The 25,451-nt window shown below is 40.7% G+C and overlaps 1 protein-coding gene across 6 annotated transcripts in view; it reads left to right on the top strand.

The window, feature by feature from the left end:
* LOC129707819 (plexin-B2-like) overlaps nucleotides 1–25,451 on the top strand; it is a 193,415-nt gene that overhangs the window by 82,981 nt on the left and 84,983 nt on the right. For 2 of the 6 annotated variants that reach the window (XM_055653187.1, XM_055653185.1), the window contains exon 3: nucleotides 23,416–23,613. The exons of the other annotated variants lie outside the window; for them this stretch is intronic. The gene's annotated coding sequence lies outside the window, so the exon portion shown is untranslated. The remainder of the gene's footprint in view (nucleotides 1–23,415; nucleotides 23,614–25,451) is intronic. 6 annotated transcript variants of the gene reach the window in all.

Raw genomic sequence — 25,451 nt, 5'->3', positions numbered from 1 at the left:
CCACATCAACTCTGTCTATCCCTCTCATCATTTTAAAGACCTCTATCAAGTCCCCCCTTAACCTTCTGCGCTCCAGAGAATAAAGACCTAACTTATTCAACCTATCTCTGTAACTTAGTTGTTGAAACCCAGGCAACATTCTAGTAAATCTCCTCTGTACTCTCTCTATTTTGTTGACATCCTTCCTATAATTGGGCGACCAAAATTGTACACCATACTCCAGATTTGGTCTCACCAATGCCTTGTACAATTTTAACATTACATCCCAGCTTCTATATTCAATGCTCTGATTTATAAAGGCTAGCATACCTAAAGCTTTCTTTACCACCCTATCTATATGAGATTCCACCTTCAAGGAACTATGCACGGTTATTCCCAGATCCCTCTGTTCAACTGTATTCTTCAATTCCCTACCCTTTTCCATGTACGTCCTATTTTGATTTGTCCTGCCAAGGTGTAGCACCTCACATTGATCAGCATTAAACTCCATCTGCCATCTTTCAGCCCATTTTTCCAAATGGCCTAAATCTCCTCAGAACTATATATGCAAGAGATAAGTTGTGTTTTACCTACCCTTCCTTCTGTAAGGAATCTGTTCAATTATCCAGCTCCTCGGTCTCTGTAGCAACTGCTCCACTGAAAATACCCTCCACAGATGCCTCTGAGATTTACTTTCCACCTCATTGGCTTCCCCATTTAACAGAACAATATTGGTATTATCTGTCACCTTCAGTTAGATTCCACCATAGATATATTTTCCCCTTTTCTTACCTTTCAGGTTTCAGAATGGGCCATTTGCTTCACTACTCCTAGCCTGTACTTTCATCTCTACCAACAACTCTCCCTCTGTGGCACCTTTCTGTGCAACATGCACATTTCATTTCCTACCATCCAGGGATGCAAACAATTATAGCACATAAAACAGCACATGAACGGGCGTTTCGAATTCTGCTCCAAACATGATCCCAAATTAAACTCATCCCTTCTGCCTGCACGTGATTCATATCGCTCCATCCCCTCTATATGAATGTGTCCATCTAAAAGCCTCTTAATTGACACTATCATATCTGCTTCCACTAGCACCCTTGGCGATGCATTCTAGGCACACTCCATTCTCTATATTTAAAAAAACATCATTTTTGAGCTTCTTGACTGTATTGTGCTCATAATCCAGTAACCTCTACACTGAAGGAGCCAGATGGATAGAGTAACTGCTTCCAGGAATCTTCATTGGACCCGGGCGTCCAGTTGCCTGTCACTTCATTTCTCCATGCCATTTCCACTCTCTGCCTGTGATCCCTTGTGTTTTTCCAAAGAAGCTCAGTGTAACCTTGTCAACTTATCTTTTGCCTGGGCATGGTGCAGCCTTCAGGACTCAATATTGAATTCAACAATGTAAACACGAGGAACTGCAGATGCTAGTTTACAATTTAAAAAAATCTAAAGTGTCTGAATAACTCAGCGGGTCAGACAGCGTCTCTGCAGAACACAGATAGTCGAACATAGATAGACCCAATCAATTCCCCTCTACTAAAACTCTCCTTCGTTTGACAGAACCTGTCCTCACCCTCAACAAAGGTACACAAAAATACTGGAGATTTTTTTCGTACCAGCATCTGCAGTTCCTTCTTAAATACTCACCCTCAACAACTCTTTTGACTCCTCTCACTTTCTTCAAGTTAAAGGTGTAGCCTTTGGCACCCGAATGGGCCCAGCTATGCTGCCTACCTTGTTGGTTATGTCAAACAGTCCTTGCTCCAAATATACACTGCACCATCCCCAAACTCTTTCTCTGCTACATCGATGACTGCATTGGGACTGCCTCCTGCACCCATGCAGAACCTATGATAAATCTGAAGAAGGGTTTTGGCCCGAAACGTTGCCTATTTCCTTCGCTCCATAGATGCTGCTGCACCCGCTGAGTTTCTCCAGCACGTTTGTCTACCTCCCATGCAGAACTCGTTGGATTTCATTAACTTTATCACTAACCCTGCTCTTAAATTCACTTCCACCATCTCCTACATTTGTTTATCTCTCTCTCTCCATCACAGGGGACAAATTATCGACTGATGTTTATTATAAACCCACTGACTTCCACAAGCAGAGTTCCTCTGATCTGCAGAGTTACTGAAGCACTCCGTCGGAATTCGACATATCATATAACTCCGTCCCTTCTGTGTTGTATATTTACTCCGAAACCCAGCTAACTTTTGGGAGGAATTTCTTTTTCTCCAGATTACAGCAACTGCTGTCATTCATGTCTCCAGCTCATCTTCTCTGTTTCTACCAGAATTTGTCAGTCCTATTATGCTGTACGTGCTGGCACGATTGTTCTCAATCCACAGACATTGCCTGGAGTGCAGGATATTACCCGCTTTCTTGTTTGACTTCAGTTCTCTGTCACAGTTTTTGAATTGCATTTCACAGTTTTATCATGTCCATCTATTTGTTTTCTCTCCAAACTGCCCTCATTAATCTATCAATCAGATAATTTTTCAAACAGCACATCACCATGGCAACCCAGCTCGCACCTTAGATATATTTCATTGTCCTGTTTAATCTTTCTCTGGTTCCTACACTCCATTCCTGTGATAATTTGTATGATTCATAACTTATTTCTCTCCTTCATGGCAGCATAATTTCCTGGATGGTTTGTCTATGTTTCTCTCTAGATTTTGGTGGGTTTCTGTCTCTGCCTTTTTGATGAACTCCACACATCCATTGTTTAACTGATCAAGAATTGTCCCCATTCACCTCCCAAGCCCTCTTGTTTTGCACAACATAGAATTGAACTAATAAAAAGGTGAAGGAATGTGTCGGAAATAAATGCAGATGCTGGTTTATATCGAAGGTAGACACGAAATGCTGGTGTAACTCAGCGGGACCGGCAGCATCTCTGGAGAGACGGAATGGGTGATGCTTCGGGTAGAGACCCTTCTTCAGACTGATGTCAGGAGAGTCGGCGGTACAGAGATAAAATGTAGTTGGAGACAGTAAGACTGGTCGGAGAATTGGGAAGGGGGAGGGTGTGGAGAGAGAGGGAAACCAAGGGCTACTTGAAGTTAGAGAAGTTAATGTTCATACCGCTGGGGTGCAAGCTACCCAAGCAAAATATGAGGTACTGTGCCTCCAGTTTGCGCTGGGCCTCGCTGTGACAATGGAGGAAACCCAGGACAGAAAGGTCAGTGTGGGAATGGGAGGGAGAGTTAAAGTGTTGAGCATCTGGGAGATCAGGTAGGTTTAGGCAGACTGAGCAGAGGTGTTCAGCGAAGCGATCACTGAACCTGCGTTTAGTCTCACCGATATACAGCAGTCCTCATCTGAATCGGTGGATACAGTAGATGAGGTTGGAGGAGGTGCAAGTGAACCTCTGCCTCGCCTGAAAAGACTGTCAGGATCCTTGGACGGAGTCGAAGGGGGGGGTTATAGGGACAGGTGTTGCAGGGGAAAGTACCTGGGGAGGGGGTGGTTTGAGTGGGAAGGGACGAGTTGACCAGGGAGTTGTGGAGGGTGCGGTCTCTGCGGAAAGCAGAAAAGGGTGGAGATGGGGAGAAGTGGCTAATTGTGGGATCCCGTTGGAGGTGGCTAAAATGTCGGAGGATTATATGCTGTATGCGACGGCTGATGGGGTGAAAGGTGAGGCCAAGAGGGACGTGTTTGGTACGAATGGGGGAGAGGTGGATCAAGAATGGAGCTGCGGGATATCGAAGAAACCCTAGTGAGTACCTCATCTATAATGGAAGAGGGGAACCCCCATTCCCTGAAGTATGAGGATGTCTCTGATGACCTGGTATGGAACACCATCCTGGGTTCAGATGCAACATAGACGGAGGAATTGGGAGTAGGGGATCAAGTCTTTACAGGAAGCAGGGTGGGAAGAGGTGTAGTCTAGATAGCTATGGGAGTTAGTGGATTTGTAATAGATGTCAGTCAATAGTCTCCTGTGATGGTAGGGAAACGGTAGGGAAATGTCGGAGATGGTCCAAGTGAATTTGAGTGCAGGATGAAAATTAGTCATGAAGTTCATCAAGTCAGTGAGTTCTGCATAGGTACAGGAGACAGCACCGGTGCAATCGTCAATGTAGCAGAGGTATAGTTCGGGGATAGGGCCAGTGTACGCCTGGAACAGTGATTGTTTGACGTACCCTACAAAGAGGCAGGCATAGCTGGGGCCCATGTGAGTGCCCAAAGCTACAAAAGGTGAGATCTTTGTCAAAAATCTGCTTGATTAGATATTTGCAAATTATCAATCTGGTTAGTTTGTGATTTCATATTGAGAAAGTTGATAATCCTAAATAATGTCAATAAAATCATAGAATTATGTAATTGAAAGATTGAATTGCACGTACTTCCCCGTCGACTTGAGTGATTAATTCCTATATTTCACAACAATTCTGACATAGAAATTGAGTCTTAATGCATACACATTTGTATAATAACCATTAATTATTGAGATGGGGTGTACTTTATAAATCCACTCGTTCACACTGTTCTCTTTCCCAGTTTCACATTTGTGACGTAAATCTCCCAAACTACTCTACTTTATACATGTACAAATCTCTTGAGTGTTATGAGCTCTTAATTGGCCCCAGATCGTGCATGTAATTACAATCAACCAATTAACAAAGAAGTCAATAGCTAATTATTATCTTCTCAGTGCTACAGGGAACCCTGCAAGATGAAGGCACCCCACTCGGCAGCTGCTGCCGTTTCAGCTGCATGGCGTTAAGCATGCAAACTAAAAATGAATGCTGTCCACCCACACATACTAATCTGGAGACAGTTCACATTTTAAATAGGTTATCTACTTTTATCTGTATACAAGGAATGTCCGCTTGCGCATAGCCACTCTGTAGTGGTTCCATAACAATGCTTGTGTGTGAATTTTAACAAGATACAGCTGTTTTATATTTCTTTGGCCTCTAATCTGAGATGGATTCCAATGTAATTTCTTGCTGCAAAACAAAATCCTTGAGAGAAATCAATGCAAATAGTTCTGCAAAACTAAATGCCTTCCAGAGAAAATATATCCAATATTGTTCAGTCTTTTCATTTGTTGTATTCTTCAAGGACTGGGTCTAGACATTGGGAGGTCATGTTGCAGTTGTATAAGACGCTGGTGAGGCCACATGTAGTGTTCAGTTCTGGGCACAATTTTGTAGGAAATATGTTGTCAAGCTGGAAAAGGTACAGAGATGTTTTACAAGATTGTGGCCAGGGCTAGAGGGTCTGAGCTATGGGGAGAGGTTGAGTAGGCTGGGACTCTATTTGTTTGAGTGCAGGAGGATGAGGGGTGATCTTATAGAGGTGTATGAAATCATGAGTGGAATAGATCGGGTAGATGTACAGACTCTTGCCCAGGGTAGGGGAATCGAGGACCAGAGAACATAGGTTCAAGGTGAAGGGGAAAAGATTTATTAGGAATCTGAGGGGTAACTTTTTCACACAAAGGGTGATTGATGTATGGAACAAGCTGAGGCAGGGGCAATCCCAAAATTTAAGAAGGTACATTTAAACAGGCACATTTATAGGACAGGTTTGGAGGGATATGGACCAAATGCGGGCAGGTGGGACTAGTGTAGCTGGAACATGTTGGCCGGTGTGGACAAGTTGGGCTGAAGGACCTGAGTCCACACTGTATCACTCTGTGACTCTGACTTGTCTTGATTGATGAATATGTTTAGTATGTGACTTTATTTGAAGCAGAAATAATATGTGAATGCGACTGGTAACTACATACTTTGTCCGAGTATAATATCGCACGCGTTATGCAAGCCATCTTAAAAGACCACCTAAACTGTCATTTGGCAACCTAAAAAGCTGTCTAGGTTACCCGGGTGGAAACTGAAAAAAAGTTCAGTGAAGGGCCTGTCCCACCAGCATGCGATTGCATGCGTCTAGCGCGACCAAACGTGGTTGCTTGAGGCGTAGGGCCGCGCTGGGGCCGGTCGCACTTCCAAGCACGGAGGCGTATGGAGTTGTACGGGGCTGGTCCCGACATCACGCGGGCCTCCATAAATCCTGCACTGTCCGAACATTCCACGCGCCAACGGCCTGTTGGCCCGCAGGTGCATTGAGGGCGTACGCAGCGTCTCGATGGCATACGCCAAGCGTGTGGCGTTGCACGATGACGTCACTGCCCGGCGTGCAGTTGCGTGATGACGTCACCGCCCGACGCCATGCGACGTTCAAATTCAGTTGGCCCACCGCCTGCCCAGCTGAACTCCGCTTCTGTTTGGTCGCGCTAGACGCATGCAGTCGCATGCTGGTGGGACAGGCCCTTGAGAGCCCTGTATTGTCATGTAGCCAACATTCTCAAAGCCTTGTCATCAGGTCATGGAAATATACTGATTTCAGCCTCATTAATATTTCCTATAATAATAATTGTTCTATTTAAACTAAACCTGATATCGTTCGGACGGCTTTAAACTCTTTCCTGTAAATTCTTATTTATGTAATTATCTGGATGATTTCGTTTTATTTTGCAGCATGAATGAACCATTATGTTAACTGTCAATGTATTTTGGATTATAGTGAGCCTCAACTATAATCCTAATCCCTCCTTGGCAATGGAACACTGTGGATCACCCCATTTCACTACCTTGGACATATTTTCTAATTGTGTTTTGCATTAATAATTTGTTTTTGCAGTCCTTTTTAATGTCTTGCAGAATTTATATATAATTAATGTTTTTTATGTGAACAATGTAGTTCTTTTTACCAAAATGCTGTTTTATAATACATCCTGTTAGGAAATATTAAAACCATAATCGCATATTACTACTGTTGATATGGAAATCCTATCTTTCGTCATCAAACCACAAGTTGCTATCCAGCAGATGTTTATAAAAACATTGCTACAGTTCCAGGTAATGGTGGATGTAGTTGTGTTACTGTATTGCTTTAAGAGCTGAAGTCTATGTATTTGGTGCAGCAACTTTAATTGAAATCCTTACATTCTTCCTTTTAGTTTAAATCTATGAAATCGTTTCTGCGCCTTTTGGATGATCATGTAAAGTAATATCCATCTATCTTCAACATAGATACATAACAATTTGTTTGGTAATTCAGTGGTTCTGGATCTTGCAAAAAAAATAAAGGTGATGGATGACCCATCGATGGATGATTGACTAAAGTTTCTTGGCAAATGCCTACATTTGTAGAAAAGAATGTTTCAATTAAGCCAGTCCTCCTCAACCATTATTGAAATACGTTACACCAGGATGAGCAAATTGATGGATAATCTGACAGAAAACAATGTATTTTAGAAACTGATTACCTTTCCCTGGGGCAGATGGACAGGAACACATTTTACAATGTGCAAGAAGGCAGTCTGATTGTCGGTTGTTGGACAACAAGATTGTTTTATTTTTGTTTTCCTTCATATAATAATCAGCTACACTGTTATACTAAATTGAACATCGTGGCAGGACAATGTTTTTAAATCAAATGCATTTGAGGAATATTCAAGAGAGGGTAGACAAGATACACTAGTCCTTCAAGCCCAGCTATTAGAATTGTGATGTATTTTCCATCACTGTGCAGATGGTTCAAAGTTTTTGCTTTTTCCTTTCTTGGTCTTCCTCCCTACAATCAATTTACAATGAGTATTTAAGAGTTTATACAAATTGGATAGAATGTTATGCTTCTGATTACTCGCATCTTAGAGGCTGTTTTGACCCATCAAGCCTATATGATCTCACAAAGCAATCCTATTACTCCACTAATTTTCCCAATAAACCATTTCCCCACATTTTCATCAATACCCCTGAATCGGGACAATTTCACTGTGGCCAATTAATCTAACACCCCATACATCTTTGAGAGAACTAGTGCACCGAAGGAAATCCACTCAGTTACAGGTAGGATGTGCAAACTATACAACTTCAGGTCTGGATTAAGGATTTGGACCTGTGAGGTATCTGCTCTGCTAGTCTGTGCCACCTTATCTATTAGGCTGGTTCACGGCAATACATCATGTGCATGACTCAAACCTGAAAACTAAATTCTGTAAGTTTGGCTTATTGTCTATTTTGACACCTATAATTCAGCATAGCACAATGAAATATTGAAAAGTAGTTGCAATTTTTTCTGGTTTATTTCACACTTTTAATTATGTTCAGGCATCAAATTGTCTCTCGTATTTTTGAGAGATTGAAAGGTATTGAAATTCAAAAATATTTAGGTGTAGGTCAAGTCATCCGACTTAAGGAAATGAATAATTGTAATCGAGAATAACTGGATTGATTCCTGTGAAGCTGAGTTCAACATAAGAATAATAAGCCTAGTAGTGCTCATGAGTTTAGAAGAATGAGAGGTGACCTGATTAAAATATACATAATTCTTACGGGACATAACATGATAGATGCATGGATGATGTTTTCCTGGCTAGTGTGTCAAAAACCAGGTTACAGTCTCAAAATGTGGGCCAGGCTATGATTCAAGATTAAGAAGAGAAGAGGTTTATTTACCCAGAAGGTTATGCAAGTTTAGTCAACAAGTGTTTTCAAGGTAGAATTGGATAGATTTTAAGATAGGAGGCTAGTGCTGGAAGATGGAACCAATGTGAAATGTCACGTGTTAGGGGCCAAATGGTATACTTTTATTTCTTTAGTTCCAATGTAATTGTTCTAGTCTCAGAGATAGGGCGGCCTGTCTGTGCATAAAGATAGCAGCAAACACATTGTGATAAGCATCAGGTAATCAGTTGTTTTTGTGAAATCAATTTAAGGACTAACTCTCTAGTGGTCTTTGAAGTATGTACCATGAGACTTTTATTTGATATGTACCTGAGAGAGCAAATGTGACCTTGGATTAAACTCTCATGCAGAAGATAATATCTCCAGTGATGTCACACTTCACTGGACAGGACTACCAGACTAGAATTTTGTGTTCAATTCTCTGGAGTGAGACTGAACTTGCAGCATGTGGATGTAATATCTAATTGAGAACATGTCAGTATCTCTCTTCTGAACAAATGACCATGGGACATAAATTTGGCCTTTAAAGTTGACAAGCCTTCTTTAAAAGAAATGCTACTATTTAACAATTACTTTAACCACTGGTTTTATAAGGGTTGGTGCAGTAAAGTATCTTTATAAAGAGTTTGTGAGAAGGGAAGAAAGACACAAAAAGCTGGAGTAACTCAGCGGGACAGGCAGCAGCTCTGGATAGAAGGAATGTGTGACGTTTCGGGTCAAGACCCTTCTTCAGAAGGGAATGTATCTGTAAAAGGGAGAGGTAACTAATTTTAGCAAAAGATGACATTTTTGAAATTCATCATACGTTTCCAATTTTTGGATTCCATTTTTAGCAGTTGCGAAATATTGTGCTCAAAATGAACTGAAGCGTATTGTATTGTACTGGATTAGACAAGTGATGATTAATGCCATTGGCTCATTATAATATCATTCAGAACTAGAAATTACAATTTCGGTTGGCTATTTTAATACCGCAATTGATCTTTATTGGTCAATACATGTCATTGTAGCACGACAGAAGCATTTGTAATTTTTTGCTCAGGCACACGCATTTGTGAGATCGATACTTTTGTGATGGCGAGCTGTTTACCAAGGAAGATCAGAGAGGATTTAATGGAAGACGGGTGTAGGTTCATAAAGAAGCATTCATACATGACACGAGAAATAAGTTAAACCACATACATTCAAGTCGATTGAAAGATAAAGACGCAAACTGATTCAAGAATGGAGGCTGGCTCAGTCATGTCCAATACCATTATTTTTTTTATAAAGAGCTGGGAACCTTACTGGTAGAAAAGAATGGTTCAGGAGAGGCAGACTGCATTAGTACCAAACAGGTTAAAAAAATTGTGAAAAACAGTGGGAAACTAATGGGAAATATTTTTAACCAAGCTATAACTGCAACAGCTGGAAATCTGAAGTAAAGGCAGAAAATACCTCAAACACTGAGCTAGTCAAATCATATTTTTCAAATAGCAAAGTTTAACTTTTCAGATAAAAGATCATTCATCATGATGGGAAAAGTGAGATAACAATTTATTTTAAATTGCAGATGGATGGGGATGGGAGAGAATGGATTGGACACAGGGAATATCATTGGTAAGGCAAGGCCAGGATTGCTGAGAAGAATGCAAAGTTATGGAACTATCATTGTGAGGCCCAAGGCAAGCTGGAGGAACAATTTCTCATCTTTCGTCTGCAGCTCTCCAGACTCAATTTGGACCTCTAGGTAGCTCACTCTCTGTGTGTCTATTATCAGAACTGGCCTTTTTGCATGATGACCACTCTTATTCTATTTGTATCATCTGGTTGTTCTCAGCATGCCCCTTAACCTTGCTGTAAACAACGTGTTACATGGACAAAGAAGCATAATGTCCTTGTAATTGTCTCCATTAATCCATTTGGATGCCCTCTGAGATATCATCTTTGTTCTACCTGATTCTCCCCAACCTTCTCCTCACTGAAAACTATTGTTTTTCCTCTCTTTCCCAGTTTTGACGAAGGCTCCCAAACCTGAAAAGTTTAACTCTGATTCTCTTTCCATACCTGCTGAGCATTTCCAGCATTTTCTCTCCTTAATTCAGATTTTTAGCATCTGTACTATTTTGGATTTCATTCGTGGACCTGCCTGGTCAATCGATTAACAAGAAAAAATAGAAAAATAAAACTCATGTTGACATGTAAAATGCATGTCACATTTATTGCAGAACCTGCAAGTTAAAAAATGCTGTAACGGCCCAGCAGATCAGGCATTGCCTGAGGGGAGGGAAAAACTGAGTTAATATTATGGATGATACTTAATTGCGAAACTAAAATCAGTATTGAGACCCAAATGGTGTAATGTGCCTAGTCAGAAGATTGATCCTAAAATATTGAGGCTTATTAGAACAGTATATTGTGAATACCTCTGACAGGGAGAGAGATTACCATCGTTGTTTGTATCTTTACAGATAGAGCGTGGAAATGGGCCCTTTGGCCCGCCAAGTTCGCGCTGACCAGCGATCCCTGCACATTAACACCTCCTTACACCCACTAGGGACAATTTTATATTCATACCCAGCCAATTAACCTACAAACCTGTACGTCTTTGGAGCATGGAAGGAAACCAAAAATCTCTGAGAAAACCCATGCAGGTCACGGGGAGAACGTACAAACTCCGTACAGACAAGCGCCTGTAGTCAGGATTGAACCCGGGTCTCGTAGTAGCTCTACCGATACGCCACCATACAGCCTGTTAAACAATGCCACACCATCTCTCCTGTCAATTTTGTTTCTCTCCAATCCGCTGTCTGTTTCCAGGATTTTCTGTAATTTTTAACTAAACGTTTCTCGCTCCATATAAAAATTATAAGAATTGTGAGACTGAGTGCTTACTTTTTTGCTATTTTAGTCTGCTGCCTTGAGCAGCTGGCAAAAATACCCAAAGTCATAGGGGGACCTTTCTAACATGCAGGAACTTCGAAAACCTTAGAGGGATGCAGCTTTAAGGTATCGTAAACAGGAAGCCTCAGTGGATTTCCACATCAGCCTGTCGGGGAAGTGAATTGAGGCCAGTTGAAGCAGAAATGCTCCTCTGGTCCCCACAAGGTATGTCATCTTCCCAATTATACAGGCACTTAATGATGTGTTCTCTTGGGTGCAGAAGTTGGAAATCTGAAATTAAAATGGAAAAAAAACTCAGCAGCTAGTCTAAGCAGCAAGGAAGGGGAGAGCAATGTGTGAAATGTAAGATACGGACCCTTTCTCTGTGAAAGATAGACACAAAATGCTGGAGAAACTCAGCAGGTCAGGCGGCATCTCTAGATAAAAAGGATTGGTGATGTTTCGGTTCGGAATCATTCTTCAGACTGCCACCTGATGAAACTTGTTTCTCTCTTTCTCAGTTGTAAAGGGGTCTTTGATCTGAAATGGTAACCATTTATCTTTTCATCGGAACTGCCTGACCTGCAGAATTCTCCAAATTTTTATGTTTTTGCCCATTTTGAATCGGTGTGAAGAAGGCCAATGCCATTTAAATAACGAAATTTAAAATATATCGAAGATGATTTACTCTTGGCTGGGTTCCTGTCTGCAAAGCTAATCTTTAGGAAACATTTTAGTTTGTCTCATTCTTGGGAAAGTGGGAGCATTGAGTTTGATGTTATGCCTATTTCACCTGTCATTGTACATTGTCACTGCATAACCTAGAAAATGTGGTCGCCCCCTTCTGCTCTATCCTGCAGTTCCATTTGAATCCCCTTTTGTCTCTTGGTTCCTACCCTGCTGCAGCACTGAGAGTATCCTGATCCATCCAATTATTATGACACTGCATTATTCCCTCCTGGCACCTCCAGGCAACAGTAGTAACATCTTTTGCTGGAGAACTGCTGGTTTCACAGTACACAGAGTGGAATTAGCCAACGGGTCTCTCAGGAAGTACAAAGGAGCACTGACAGAGGAGGTGAATAATCCCCTGGTGCTTTAAATATAAAATGTTCAGCATCAGATATGACTCAATGACTCCACAATGCACACCATGTTCATACTTTACCCTTCCTTTTTAATTCCTTCTGTCGTTTTTACTGTGCCTTAGGATAATTTACATGTTTTTCAAGGGCTTCATTTAGTGCCTGGGACTTCCACCACCTCATGTGTTGGCCTACCTCTACCTACTTTTCAAAAATAATTTAAGGGTCCATAACTTAAGCACCTTTAGTGGCCGCTTCTAAATCATCTTACTGCGGCATGGAGTCCACTTCCTTCCAGCGATGGATCTTGGAACATGATGTTTCAGTTTATTGCAGAAATGTAAGTGTTTAAACTACAGATTAGTGTGTGTCTCCATTTGCTGGCTGCTTCATCCCAATGTATTCAAAATATCAGAAAGATAAATAAGTGGAAACAAGGAACTGCAGATGGTGGTTAATACACAAAAGGACATAAAATGCTGGGGTAACTCAGCAGGTCGGACATCATCTCCGGAGAACATGGAAATGTGATGATTCGGGTCCAGACGCTTCTTCAGACTGAAGGGTGACAATTAAGTTTTAATTGTTTATTATTTAGGCACCCAGGGCATGCCACTGCACTTTGGATAACCCTGACAGTCCAGCAGTTGTGGATGGAGTATCTCACCACCTTGAGTTTGGTACTCTGAGGTTTGGTGGCAAAATGTTCATAAGGGCATACGGTCATAAGTGATGGAGTAGAATTAGGCCATTCGGCCCATCAAGTCTACTCCGCCATTCAATCATGGCTGATCTATCTCTCCCTCCTAACCCCATTCTCCTGCCTTCTCCCCATATCCTCTGACACTTTTACTAATCAAAAATCTATCTATCTCTACCTTAAAAATAGCCATTGACTTGGCCTCTATAGCTTTCTGTGGCAAAGAATTCCACAGATTCACCACCCTCTGATTAAAGAAATTTCCCCTTATCTCCCTAAAAGAATGTCCTTTAATTCTAAGGCTATGGCCTCTAGTTCTAGACTCTCCACAACCACTCTATCCAAGACTTTCACTCTGCTGTACGTTTCAATGAGTCCCCTCTCATTCTTCTAAACTCCAGCGAGTATAGGCCCAGTGCCGACAAACACTCATCACAGGTTAACCTGCTCATTCGTGGAATCATTCTTGTAAACCTTCTCAGGACCATCTTTAAAATAAATTATTCCCTTTTATGCATCTACATTTAATAACACTATTGAAGAATTATTGTCTTTTCTTTCATGTAAATTATTAAGGAATAGCATTCCCATCTCAAAACAAAAAATGTTTCTCTGACATTCAGATGTCCTTCGATATCCAAAACCTTGTTCATGTTGATTTGACCTGCTAAAACATCTCAAATGACAAATAACATTGGAATTTTGGAACATGAGTCACTGAAGTTTGATTAAAATCTGATTAATGTCATAACTATGTGGGTAGCAAGGAATAAAAACTGTTGGATGACTGAAACCAGCAACACAGAAATCTTGTGCACGTCCAAAGGCCTTTGTCCCAGCAGAAACTATGTTTTCAGCCTTTTACAACTTTGCAGTGTACCATTTTCTATGTTGATTTCAATTGGCATACTCCCGTTCGATAATTAAAAACATGTTGAATAACCTGCTTCTCAGCATCAACTCTGTGCAAGATTGGATATTAGCTTGCAGGCACTGGGTTATTTGTTTAAGCTCATACTACAGGGCTCAGTGGAATGAAACTGCAGGTAGTAACAAGTCTGTGTTCAGAATTGGTGCTTCTAAAGCAATGTCTTCACGATTAACCTGAAAGTTTAATAGCTGATGGTGGGATCAGCAGGGTAGTGCAAGTAATTTCATTTCCATCAGCATTTGCGTGTTTACATCTGATAGTCCTTTGATTCCTCGTTTAACTGTACCGTCCTTGCCCTTCTCCTCTCCCCTCCTCCCCACTGCCTCCACAACACCACCCACTGCCTCAGAAGGTGACTGCTGTTAATGAATGCGGACAATAATGTGCACAATGACTCACTCTTCTCTGATTGAGTAGCATTTTTTTTCCAATGTGTAAACCTGGAGAGCGAGTGAGCAGGAATAGTCATAGCTAATCTCGGGTAACAATTGTTAGTTTATGTTATATTTTATCAACTAATGTGCTAGTTACAAACATGTATATTATTTTGGTGCTCTATTGGATACTATAAATCCTGTCACTGACATGCACAGCAGAGCTCTATGATCTTTGGTATGTACTTTGGTTGCATTTTAAGTTCTATTGCATTCTCGATTATTAACACCAGCATTCCTCTCTGCTGATATCGTGTTTGAAGTGCAAGATTATCTTCTCGTCTCTAACTTCCAAGATTTTTTAAAGCTGACTGGTCTGCTTCCATTACTTTGAAAACTGAAAATGCTGGAAGCAGAGGATCTGGTCTGAAACATAATTCTTTCTCCTTGGACGCTGCCTAGCTCACTGGGGATCTTCAGCCTTTAGTTCACACTTCCAGCTTTTGCAGCTTTCTGCTTTTTGATTACTCTTGCAGAGTAGCGATTTTCTTTTTTTTCCCGTTCCCAGTACCTCATTCTCTGACTGGTTATCAGTTAAATACGGCTTTTCGTTCTCAATTAGGCTATAAAACAAGATGTCTCGTTCTATCTCGCATTGGAGAGGGGGAAGATCAGAAGGAATGGCGAAGACACAACATAATTTTGGGGGTGGCATCAGTCACTGTGTCTGAGGAGGGGGGAGGGATCTCGTGGGGATACCATAGGGAGAGGCTCAGAGGAAAGAGGGGCGTATGGGCTGGTGTTGGGCGTGGGCCTGAGAACGTGTGCAGTTCGAGAGGATTTCAACAATCACATCACGGGCTCATTCTTGGATTAGTTTGCCTAAACACTTATTTTGATCCACTATTCCAAAGCTACGTTTTGTTGAGAAGAGGTGACGAAAAGTAGGAATTTGGCAGTCTCAATGCAAGAAGAACAAAAGAAGATTGAAAAAAACTGAAACTGATGATGCAAGTATCTGAACTATTGAAAACCATAACCTTAAAGTTTCATTTTGTCTGCTTTTTTTTTTTTTTTTTTTTTTTTGTGCTTTCAGAATTTATATCCTTTTTTCAGTGCACACTTTTTTTTGTATCTTATTTCAGATATAACTTTGATTGTAAATTTGCCCTAAAAATAACCCTAGAATGCTTTGGAAGTTTTGCTTTAGATACTTTGGAAATTAGCATTATGCATCGCGACATGTTTTTTTCTGTTGAGAATTCCTGATGACAGGTTATTTAATTCTGAGAATTCCTGACGACATTTAATACTCAGGCTGTGACGTTAACCTGGTAATACTTTACAGGAAACTCCCAATTTAGGTGACGTTACTTTGGATTGAGACGGGAAATGTTTTTGATTTGTTTTTTGTGGTGCCAATTGTTTGTGGCAAGCCTACAATGCTAATAGTATGGAGACGCAAGGGCCTGTAGATGCTGGAATTAGAAGCAAAACACAAAGTGCTGTAAGAACTCGATGTCAGACAGCATCTGGGAAGGGAATGGACAGACAATGTATCAGGTTGGGACCCTTCTTCAGACTCAAAGAAGTCTGAGCCTGAAGAAGTGTCCTGCCCCGAAACGTCGTCTGTCCATTCCCTCCCCAGATGCTGCCTGACCCTCTGAGTTCCTCTAGCACTTTATGTTTTGCTCAATACTAATACTATTCTTGTGAATTTTTCATCACAGATTTGTCAAAGGTTAGGTTGTGATATTGTCTAGTATTTTGTGAAATTATACTGCTGAAGGGATGTTGGCACATTTGGTTGAATCACCAAATTATAAACTTGGGAAATGCCAAGAATGTTATGAAGAATATTTGTGAAACTTATAAATGACTTATGTATTGAATACCTTGGAATAAATCTCCTTCAGTGGTGGTTATTAAATCTCAGCCAGCGAATGTGAACTTAAGAACTTCCTTCCTTCATATTGTAACAAAGGGTTTGTATAATCTACCATCATGTTGGGGAAATAGTTATTGAAGTGGAAAATCTGTACTGAGAAGCTGCTGGAGGAAGTAATTACATTTCTTGGTATTGCCACTAGATTTTGGCAGTGCCAAGATGACCTGGTTTTCCAACATTTTATAATGTCTCGTCTTTATCATTCCACTAAGAAGGCCTCATGTACTCCACATTCCAGCCACCACAGGAAGGTTCTGCATTGGGAATGTTTGGGAAGCAAAGGAAATCTGTCCAGCCAAATATATCTGTTGTTTTCTTGCACGTGCTAATAAAACATTTCACCACAATAAATAGAAAACAATTGACATTCCCCACAATAACACAGAGATAATCCGTTTTCTTTGAGATAATTGAGTATAGAGCAGTTCAGTCAGGAGGAAAATGAAAACTAAACGTGAAAAAAACTCCTGTTGGAAAATGGTTGTTCCCTGCAAATTATTTGACAAATTCCTCATTCCATCAGATTGCCTCTGCTCAAGAAAACTGTTTGCTATTCCTACTGGAATGTAATGATAGTTCCCAGCTGTTCTTCCTCTGCTGCAAGCTGTCATTTAAACTGCTCTCCTGGCTGCTTTATATAGTATACTCTCAGCTACGCTACATCCATGGGGATGTGGTGGAAAGGACAAGCAGTTACATGATTATGCATGTGAATCACTAAAAAAAAAACCTGTACACTGCACACTAGTATACGGGGCAAAACCTGGCTCAGTGATTTTTAATTTTTCATTAAACTTCTTTGCTTTCTTCATAGTTGTGGCCTTTTGAGATACATGTGCCCTTTGATCACTTTAAGAAAAATCAAGTCACATTATGGGCATTTATGATTGTCAAACTTCATTGTATGCATAATGGCACTTTTCCAACATTCTGGGTAAACTGACAGTGCTGTTTGACTTCCACATGCTCTGTTGAAAGGGGTCCCCTTTCCTGTCACTGCCAACGTGTATTCTTCATGGAAAGAATCACTGATATCACCATTCTGGTAAACCTAAGTTAATTGACTTCTGTTCTTATAACTTAACCCTCTTTCAATGGGTTGCAATGGGAGGCAGCATTTTAAAATATGGTAAAACTGATAATCCGGCATTTCATTGTTGGGAAGTCTTGATGATCGGTCATGTGAGTCGAAATGTGAATCAAGGGGTCTGGAGTACAAGTGGAATAGGCTGCCAGAGACAGGGGTTGTACAGCTAAGGCTGGGATGGAAGTGTGGAACACCAGGGGTCAAGAACGTTGAAAGTTTGAGACTAGAGCAAGGGTCTAGAGTGCTTGTGTATTTCCTGCTCCCACTGGCTTCAAATAAACATTTATTGCACCACATGCATCTTGTTTTAGACGGATAATTTAAATATAAATGTTTTGGAGGGTTAATAGGGGTAATATACAATAGTGTAGAAAATCTGATGGTCTTCCACTGTCCTAAATGTGTTGGATTATCAGAGTTTTATTGTAACATGTTGAGTTTTGATTTCTATTGAACAACTTCTCCAGCCCTGAAGTTATTTTTATAAGGAAAGATTTACATCCCCACATAGAAATTCCAGTCATTACTTCATTTTATGTACATTATTTGTTTTAGGTTTCCTGCTTTTTACTTTTCCTATTGCTGTCTAGAGGATTCTCCAGTCTAGATGATCAGCTTGTCTGTCCTGAAATTAAATGCCAATAAATCCCCAGCCACATGTAAACAGGAAGCTTCTATTCTGGAGCTTGCGAGCGAGGTTTTACACTAAAGTTGGCTGAGTTAAACCTCTTATACCATTATCTATATTGCATCTGTGTTGGAAATTTCAAGTTTAATTTCATTTTTTTCTAAACTTTTCTGCCCTATTTCTATTCTCCTTGAGGATTATAGTATCATACCTTTAATGGGGTTTTTTTGCAATGCTTTCTAATACTTCTGTTGAATTGGCTTTGTCAAGCAAGTATCACTCGTACTTCCTCTGGATTTCCTTTTCATTTATTCCGCCTTTTTCCTTTTTGGTTTTCAGCCCTGATGCCAATAATATACAGATTATTTCTTATTTTTCTGTTCTCTGCAATTATTGAGACTTTGTATCCTGGTTTTAATTTCAGATCCAGTATTTGAGCTATTTTACTTTTTGGCTTATAACACCTGGTTAATCTTGAGCCATTATAGAGTCATATTTATAGAACTGGAACGTTAGAAGAAACAGTAGATTAGACAATGATAATGACTTTGAGAGCTCTATTAATGGATAACGTTGGATATGAATATAAATGTCAACAACAAAATCTTAAGAAATGTGTAGGAGGGAACTGCACATGTTGGTTTAAACCAAAGATAGACACAATATGCTGGTGTAACTCAGCGGGACAGGCAGCATCACCGGAGAGAAGAAATGGGTTAGAAGGAATGAGTCTGAAGAAGGGTCTTCACCCATTCCTTCTCTCCAGAGATGCTGCCTGTCCTGCTGAGTTACTCCAGCATTTTGTGTCTTATCTTTTATTACATAAACGCATAAAGTTCCATGGTCAACCTTGCTGTGGATGATGAAGTTGTGTGAGAATTGGCTGGTGATGAAGTCACATCAGAAACCACGTTCCTTTATCTTTCAGCATTCTGCTGATTTCACGTAGTTTGTCTCTCTCTCACAAGTCCAGACTTGAGGTTTGATTGTTTCGTTTCTTGCACTGGCCATCTTCAGAAGAATCTTTTGAAATCTCTTTGTTCCCCTCAGAAGCTTCAGCTGACTGCTGATTTTTTTTTTGCATTCCTCTCAAGAAACATCATCAAATCCTTGCTAAACATCACGAGTGAACATGTGAAATTAATAGTTCATGTGAGAGCCACAATTTACAAAATCATTCATTAATTCCCTTGTAGGATGGAGGCAAAAGTCTCAATATTTCCAGGTTGCCTGCATTGTTAAATATGTTGTATATAAAAGGCATTTGTATGAACAGACTATTGAACGTGGCTGCTGCCCTGGCTACCCCTGACTGAGGCAAGGATTATTGTTCTTTGGACAGGATATGAATTGTCAAATAGGACAGCCTTTCTCGCATCTAACACGCAGAGAATTTATGAGTCTTTGTGCAGAAGTCACTCGGATGTACCAGGCAAAATACAATTTAATAAGGCCAATAGAGTATTAGCCTTCAGGTCATGTATGCTGGACTACAAAAGGGTTGACGTTATGCCGTTCCCATATAAACTGTTGATTAGGCCCCATCTGGAGGGCCAGACAATGTTCTGTTGCAGCCCCTTGGGAAGGATATGTTGACTTTGGGTGGAACCAGAATGATGTGAAATCTAAAGGAGCTAAATTGTGAGGTAAGGCCAGAGACTCAAGGATTATGTTCCCTTGAGTACAGAAGATTAAATTGTGATATAATTTAGGTGTTTAAAGTCTTAAAGGCTTTGTTAGATTCTGAGAAACAATTTCCTCCAAAGCAGAAGCCCAGAACTAGCTGGACATCACCTTAAAACTAGAGCCAGGTTGTGTGTGCTAATACAAGAAATATTTCCAAGAGTGTTTAACTATCATATGTACTGAAAACAGGTCATTGAAATTCTTACTTGCAGCAGCATTCAGGTCTGTAAACACAGTACTCGGAGATAACAAACCAAGAAAGTTCAATACATTAAAAAATATATAATCCACACAAACTGTTGTGAAAATCTGGAATTCACTTCTCCAAAAAGTTGTTGAGGCTGGGGATCTATTCAAAAGACAGATTGAGAACAGAGGGATTTTTCTTCAGCTGGGGTGTTAGGGTATTTGAATCCAAGAGAATGGTGATGAGCAAGGCAGCAGCTGTGAGCTAGCTGGCTGGCGGATAAGCTTGGAGATTGAAGAGTGAGTGCAATTATGATGTGTTATGCTCCAACATTCCATCTGACCAACTCAATTTTCTAGCTACGACAAATAATTAAAGGTAAATATTTAATTTACAGAAAAGGAGAAGCAGCTTCTGCAACTCCGCAATGCAGCATTTAACCCGTGTGGCCATTTACCATTATATGTGTTGCGAGTGTGGGGTTTGTGCAAAGGAAGTTCAAACTAATTTCAAATTACTCCAGAAATTAGATTATGCTATCTCGCTATGCTATGGCCTGATATAGATCAGCCAACTGTTCATAGTCAGTTAAGCTAGCCTTGCAAAATTGAACTGACTATGATGTTTTTATTTTTGAATGTTTACCTTAAAAACAATATTTAAACAAATATTTAAGAATATATGTACATTTTGAGATATCAATGTCATTTATTCATGGTCATTTCGAGTCATACAGTGTGGAAATAGGCCCTTCGGCCCAACTCGCCCACACCACCAACAATGTCCCAGCTACACTAGTCCCACTTGCCTGTGCTTGGTCCATATCCCTCCAAACCTGTCCTATCCATGTTCATGTCTAACTGTTTCTTTAACAATGGGATAGTCCCAGCCTTAACTACCTCCTCTGGCAGCTTGTTCCATACACCCACCACCCTTTGTGTGAAAAAGTGATCCCTCGGATTCCTACTAAATCTTTTCCTCTTCACCTTGAACCTACAGTATGTCCTCTGGTCCTTGATTCTCCTACTCTGGGCAAAAGACTCTGTGCATCTACCTGATCTATTCCTCTCATGAGTTTGTATACCTCTATAAGATTTCCTCTCATCCTCCTGCGCTCCATGGAATAGAGACCCAGCCTACTCAACCTCCCTATAGCTCAGTTCCTCTAGTCCTGGCAACATCCTCATAAATCTTTTCAGAACCATTTCAAGCTTGACAATATATTTCCTATAACATGATGCCCAGAACTGAACACAGTATTCTAAATGTGGTCTCACCAACGTCTTGTACAACTGCAACACGACCTCCCAACTTCTATGCCCAATACTATGACTGATAAAGGCCTAAGTGGCAAAAGTCTTTTTGACCACCTTATCTACCTGCGACTCGACCTTCAAGGAACCATGCACCTGTACTCCTAGATCCCTCTGCTCTACAACACTACCCAGAGGCCTACGTTCACAGTGCAACACCTTCAACACCTCACACTTTTCTGTATTAAATTCCATCAACCATTCCTCTGCCCACCTGGCCAATCGATCCAGATCCTGCTGCAATCTTTCACAACCATCTTCACTATCTACAAAACCACTAATTTTTATATCATCAGCAAACTTGCTAATCTTGTCCTGTATGTTCACATCCAAATCATTGCTGTAGATGACAAACGGTATCGGGCCCAACACCGAACCCTGATGCACACCACTAGTCACAGTCCGAGAAGTAACCTTCCACCATCACCCTCTGCTTCCTTCCATGGAGGCAATTTGCTATCCATTCAGCTTTACCCATAAGATTGGCAAGGCTTGGTTATCACAATAGCTTTATTTGCATCCATTAATTTGATAACGTGTATTGCAAAGGTGAAATAAAAGTGATTGAGAATGGCACTATTTAGCCTCTAAAATTATCTGTTAAATAGGAGTACGCATCTGGTCTCCCAATGGGGTGCTTCAGAGAAAAAACAAGATGTGTACTGCAGTCAGGAAGGAAATGGCCCCTTAAAATGTCCTGTATGGTATGAAGCCAGTTCTCCCAGCCAAGGCATAACTCCAACATGTGGATGCAATAGCTTTGCAAGTAGAAGTAGCATTCCATCGACAAATGCTTTGCTCACTGGTGTCAACTTGTGGCATAGCTTTATCCACACTAACTCATGACTCATCTGAAGGTGCTGATGCCTGGAATTTTTCTTTCCTGTTGTACCATGGGAAATGCCCTCAGCACTTTTAATAGAGTTTCCATATGTCCAAGGAATCTACATCTTTATGGTAGCCGAAAGGAATTCTTTGGAACAATGTGCTGTTCCTATGGAGCAGATTAACTTTTAAGACTTTAAAAGCAGGGAGGAAGCTTGAACCCTGGATGAATATGATGATGTTGAACCCTCTAGGTTTTAATAAGGCATTCTCAAAAAGCAGGCAGTCTTTTGGTCAGAAAAGATTCAGTGAGGTCCTGCCATTTGATCGATCGGGTCAATTCATTCTTTCTCTGCATTCACTATCTGCAAAAATCATTCCAACTCCCTCATAAATATCAGGGCCAATACTTCCAAGAGGCTAAAATAAAATCTTTGGGAAGAATATGTCTGATTATATCAATCTTGGAGACTTAAGGCCATTCCGCCCATTGAGTCAATGCTGGCCATAACCCGACATTCATCTTTTGTACTATTTTTCCCTCCTCATATCCTCATCCATTCCTGCCAGATTCTACCACTCACCAAAACTTCTTGAAAGGGAGAGTGGGTCGGCAGCATCTCTGGAGAAAATGGATCGGTGACATTTCGGGTCAGAACCCCTTCAAAATGCCACCTATCCATTTTCTCCAGAGATGTTGCTTGACCCGCTGATTTTTTCCAGTAGTTTCTTTGGTATAAACCAGCATTTGCAGTTCATTTTTATTACTCCTCAAGGCCAATATTTTTACATGAATGACAATCATTGGTGTCGTACAGAGTGCCTGGACTACAGTCTGCAGCGTAGGACTCGTTCTTCTGCTCGGTCGGTCTAGCTGTCAGGTCAGTAATAGGGGAGCACTCAATAGGTTGTGTTGTTGGAATTGAAAGGCCCCAACGGAAGGATTTTGAAATCTTGCAACTTCAACATTTCATTTGGACCAGGGTGGTTGGGGTGGGGGATGGGAGTAGTGGGTTACTGGGGTTAGGGGAACACACAAGTTCTATCACTTCTCATGACCCACAAGCAGTGCTCAATAGGAACAACTTCAGTTACGGGCTTTTCTGAGCCCTGGGAAGCACAACGCAGGAAAAATAATAAAAGCAAAAAATGCTGGAGACACACAGCAGGTCAGGCATCATCTGTAGAAACAAAAGCAGAGTTAACATTTCAAGATGTTTACGATCCCACCACAGACATTGTTCCTCATTTCACAGGTGCTGTCTGACATGCTGCATATTTCCAGCATTTTTCTGTTTTTTTATTTCAGATTTCCAGCATGTACAACAGCTCTGAGTTGCAGAAAGGTAGACAAAAATGCTGGAGAAACTCAGCGGGTGAGGCGGCATCTATGGAGCGAGGGAAATAGGTGACGTTTCGGGTCGAAACCCTTTCTTCAGACTGAAAACCCTTCTCCAGCATCTGAGTTGCAGAAATTACTGCTGCACAATTTACAAAAGGCTAGCATGTGGGTACAGCAAAGTTAACAGTTTTATCATTTCTTGCTGGGGGATTTGAATTGAATTGAGCAGGAGATTATCTTCAATTCTGTACGATATTGGTGAGACCTCAATTGGAGCCCTAAGAAGGTGGCCATTTAAGCATTATTTATTTGGGAATGCATCATTGGATGAGTTAGTAATCATAAGATTGTTCATAAATACTTGGTGTGTATTGGAATCAATGGTATGAATCACACCATGTGATTTGAAGAATGTACAAGTAAATGGCGTTATTTTTTGAAAGGGAGAGAAACTGGGACATAGATGTTACTTAAACATTATCGTGATTTGGTTCTCTTAAGGGCCTGTCCCACTTGGCTGTCATTTGCGCGTAATTTACGCGACATCATTTTCGCGTCACGACGCACGTGATGCGTGGTGCGTGATGACATAGGCGTGACGTGCAAATGCCGGCCAAGTGGGACAGGCTCTTTACTGTACGACAGCTGATGTGCGAGAGGAAAGAGGACCGAGTTCTATAAGGGCATTTATAAACATCAATTGGAAATACGGGTTCAGGCCTTCCATAGCAATTTCATTTTTTTAAGTTGTCAAGAAGAGGATGTTTTATTTTCCATTAACTTTTTTTCGGAGAATCTGTTCAGCTTCTTCTTCTTGCGTATGGCGTGCACAGCCTAAAGTTGTAAGACAACTTTTCTATTTGATCTTATTTGATTGTGCATGCCAGGTTGATTGCATTCGTCGAAACAGGGCGGACCACGTGAAGGTTGCAATCTCCCATCCCATCTGTTCAGCAATCTTGCAGCTATAGAAAGAAAAGGTCAATCAGATACCAGGACCAGTTTCACGTTTGTAATAGTATAAATGGCATCAGCATTTTCATAAACATTGGTTTTCTCAGTATTCTTTCATTCACAATTACCTCATTACCTGTGAAACTCTCTCACAACTCTTAGGGTGAAAAAGCTTTTCCTTAGGACAGAGATGAGGAAAAACATTTACACCAAGAGAGTTGTGAATCTGTGGAATTCTTTGCTGCAGAAGGCAGTGGAGGCCAATTCACTGGATGTTTTCAAGAGAGTTAGATAAACGGAATCAAGGGATATGGGGGGAAAAAGCAATAAAGGAGTACTGATTTTGGACGATCAGCCGTGATCATATTGAATGATGATGCTGGCTGAATGGCCTACTCCTGCACCTATTTTCTATGTTTCATTACCTAATTGAAACATACAGAATAGTGAAAGGCTTGGATAGAATGCATGTGGAGAGGATGTTTCCACTAGTGGGAGAGTCTAGGACTAGAGGTCATAGCCTCAGAATTAGAGGACATCCTTTTAGGAAGGAGACATTTCTTTAGTTAGAGGGTGGTGAATCTGTGGAATTCTTTGCGGCATAGGGCTGCTGAGGCAAAGTCAGTGGATATTTTTAAAGCAGAGATAGCTAGATTCTTGATTAGTACAGGTGTCAGAGATTATGGGGTGAAGGCAGGTGAATGGGGTTAACAGAGCTGCCAAGTAGTACGAATTTTCCGTATTTTGTGTGGAAATGCGATAAGAATACTGATGTACGATTTTGCGTTGTTAAATACGGGTTTTTAAAAAATCGCCCCGAATTCCTGTTTCATTAACATACCACTCACCGATGGAAAAGTAATAACCCGGTGAAATTAATTTAAGATCTTGCTGCTTAAAAAATGCAAGGATATAAAAAGTCATACTGTACCTCTACAAATTATAGCAGATTAAATCTATTATTTTTTTTTTAATTCAAGATCTGGATGATTATTTTTGTAAGCTTTGATCTGCCTGTCCCAGCTCCAGGTTTAAACAGAGCGCTGTCA

Source organism: Leucoraja erinacea, chromosome 22 (genome assembly GCF_028641065.1).
Source record: "Leucoraja erinacea ecotype New England chromosome 22, Leri_hhj_1, whole genome shotgun sequence".
NCBI classification, from domain to species: Eukaryota; Metazoa; Chordata; class Chondrichthyes; order Rajiformes; family Rajidae; genus Leucoraja; species Leucoraja erinaceus.
Note: the sequence above shows the minus strand (reverse complement) of the source record. Positions and strands in the feature narration are given on the sequence as shown.